The following is a 3,647-nucleotide window of genomic DNA, read 5'->3' as shown; positions in this document are numbered from 1 at the left end:
TGGATTCATGAGTGCTTTGCTGGTTGTTATAAAAGGCCATGAAGTAAAAAGGCCTTCTTGAATGGATATTCTTCCATGATGAATGAAAATTGATTTCCCTAATGATGCTAACTTGTTTATTTTCTTTAGTGTGTATTGCAATTTTATGAAAATAATAAAAATCCATCTTACCTTTTTATACATCCACAGAAACACAGACATATATTTCCGGAATGGATGGATTCACATGAATGAAACTAGACAAATCAGACAAATTCCTCTTTGAATCGGGCACCAACACGGAAATGTGTTTAATTACGCGGTTTAAAACAAAAATGCGTCCTAATAAGAGTGCTTTCCATCAGTTTTTAAATTACTTGGGGACCGCCAAGGCCAGACCGTACTAGCTTTTTTTAAAATTACACCTCCATTCAAGGGTAATTTAAGTAGCTCAAGAAGAGAGCCTAAGAAAATGGATGCAAACTTTTATTTTTAAATTTTAGAAGTGCAGTTGTTTTTTGTTGTTTTTTCGCAAGGAACAAAAGTAATTAAGTGATAAAGTTCCAGTTCTTTTTCTTCTTCCTCGTTCTCGATGACAGCAGCTAGACAGTCAGTCCAATGTCGCGCACAAACTGTGCAGTCCGCTTCAAATCTGAGAGACTGCCTTAGAGCTTTCTCTCAAGGGGAGTCCCATTCTGCCACGCCTGTGTACGAGGGAAAGTTCCAGTGATAGTTTGATAAGAATTGCCTTTTTGAGACATGCAGTTTGATGTATTGGTTGTCAAAATTGATCAAGAGCTTTGAATTTAATGGACAATTTTGCTTTGTTTGATAGAATTATGCAACATTATGTAATTTAACTTTCAGGAAATCTTTCCAAGACATAACTCCACCAATCACTTGCAACTATGAGATTATCGACAGACAGTCAGAGCTGAAGTATCTGGGAATCGTCTTCGACAGGTCGTTATCCTTCAACAAGCATGAGAATCATGTGGTAACAAAGGCCAAACGAGGTGTTAGTGCAATCAAGACCATGGCGGCCGCTCTGATTCCGCAACGAGTGCTCTTCCTGATGTTGCAGCTGGTCGTCCTGTCTGTCATTGATTACGGATTGGGCTGTCTCACGCTGTCCGACACACAGATCGCAAAGCTGGGTCGAGTGCAGAATGAGGCAATGAGAGCAGTGCTGGGCTGCACCAAGGACACTCCAATATTGTGCATGCGCTACTTGCTAGGTTTAAGTGGCATCAGAGTACGCCATAGGATAGCTCAGGCAAAGATGTATCTCAATGTAAAGGGCAAGAAGGATCATCCACTTCACAAAGCACTTCATGACAACAGGATAGTCAGAATCAAGAGAGGAAAATCTTGGATGGCGGAAGCAGATGATTCCCTGAGAACAATCTGTGTACCTGAGAGCCTACCACTAGGCGAAGAATGGGAGCAGGTGGCCGGAGGATACAGGGACCTCACCAAGGTCAAAATAAGCATGGGCAGAGACAGAAGAAATGTTGCGGCTGCCATCAACGAGAGCGATATCAACAAGATTGTTGACACAACTCAAAAGCAGGGGATCCTATAATTTATACAGATGGTTCAGTGAAAAGAGATAGCCAGAGAAGTGGATGGGGATTTGTTGCATTCGCCAACAATAAAATCATACACAGTGCATCTGGAGCCTGCAGCAGGGCTACATCAAGTATGCGAATGGAAATTGAAGCCATCACGAAAGCACTTGATTGGATGACCCAAGATCGCCCCCACACAACCCATGCTGTTCTTATCACTGATTCCATGTGTACCCTCAGAAGGATCGAAAAAGGTTTCCTGAGAACGGAATGGATTCAAGCTATCGAACCAACGCCTATACGATCGCTCACATGGATTTTCTGCCCTGGCCATGCAGGTGTTAGGGGAAATGAAAAAGCCGACAGATTGGCTGGTGAGGCCACCTTAGTTGACAATACGGTTCAACCAGATAGGGTCGAGATCCTGAAATGTCTTTCTCGCCAACTGATTGAAGAGGAATAGGGAGGCAGAGGCCGGTACTGCCGTGGAGAGGATGATGCTTTTGGGAATAAAAAAAGGAAGCGGAAAATCTGGCATCCTTGCAGGAAAGAGCAGAAGAACGTTCAACCAGATGTGCACTGGCACAATCAGTAGAAGGACCCTCGGCGACATTTTGGAGAGAGCAACGGAGCAACAATGGACATGTCCGGAGTGCAGGGATGTTGCTTCCTGAAACAAGAACAAGAACATCAGGAAATCTTTTTAAAAATCTACCAGTTGTGACGCTTCTATCTCACAACATTCCTGAAAGAAAATTATTATAAGAACTCTGTTGCATAGAAATCTGTCCGATTCAAAACTAAATCATTTTCTGCATATTCTTGGTGTTTTACGTAACCTGAATTATGTAACATTGTCAAGACTGATTTTCTGCAAGGACACAATTGCTGTCGAAGTAATTTATGAAAATTGTCTCGTCTTAATGAAATACAAAGGCAGCCTCTTTCTGCAGGAGGTTATTGCTTGTTTTCTCGAAGCGAATAAAGTCATGAAATTCGGTCACAGAAAGCCAGTGCCTTTTTCATCCAAAAATTAATTCAGAAAAAAATTCTAAACTTTTGAACCGATAGAGATATTTTCAACATTTAAACTGTTTTATGCTAGTTAGACCACCACCTATCACATCAGACACACAGCAGGCATCCACAACAATTTTAAATTTTTTATCAAACTGCCTGAGTTGAGTACTTACTTTACTTTACTTTTTTCTTCCGCTTGTACCCTGGGGTGTCGCGGAGAGACACAGGCGTCTGAGTTGAGTAGTTGCAGTTAATTACATGTGTAGTTGAGTTTCAAAATTCGTAGATATTTTAAAAAATTTTCCTGCTTTTTTTTTTTTTGGGGGGGGGGGGTATTAATTATTACATTATATTTTGTCTGAGTAGGCTGACACAAGCTACATGACCCAAGTCTAACACTACTGAGTTTCATAACAATATACTATATTACGACCCCCAGTCTAATAATGATGAAGAAATATAATACAGTATGACGTAATCTGGGTCTTCGGTTTTCAAGATCTTTAAAGCTTAATATTATAATTAATAAAAGGAAGTTGTTAGGGGACTCTACTCCTAACCGCTAGGCCTACGCTGGGGGATTGTGCAGTCCCAGGTAGGCTGCTTTGTGCACTGGGGGACATTTTTTAATGAACTTTTCAGCAACATGTCGTGCCCTCAGTTCAATCATTCCTGGTGATCCAGTTTTTTACATCAAGGCTCTGCATTATGAACTAACTGGTCTGATAACTTTTAAACTGAGTTTTGCAGATGACTGGGAACCGCTTCTACAAAACATAGAGAGTCAACTTTTTTTTTCATTCGAGGTTCTGTCCCACTTAATCCCAACAAGCTTCCAATTATTGCATTAAAATATAAGCATTTGCCGGAACTGAAGCCATACATTGTCATATTAGAATGGATTTCCATGATTTTTATGATGTTCTGCCGCATGATTAACTTTCTCGCCCCAGAACATTCAAATTCAAAGTGTCAGTATCTCTTAATTAAACGAAACAAAATGTGGCTGGGCACTGTAATATCTAGAAAAACATGCATAATTGAATCCTTTTAAAGGAAAACGAGGCAGAGATAGGC

The sequence above is a fragment of the Aplysia californica genome, unplaced genomic scaffold, assembly GCF_000002075.1.
Source record: "Aplysia californica isolate F4 #8 unplaced genomic scaffold, AplCal3.0 scaffold00819, whole genome shotgun sequence".
NCBI lineage: Eukaryota > Metazoa > Mollusca > Gastropoda > Aplysiida > Aplysiidae > Aplysia > Aplysia californica.
Note: the sequence above shows the minus strand (reverse complement) of the source record.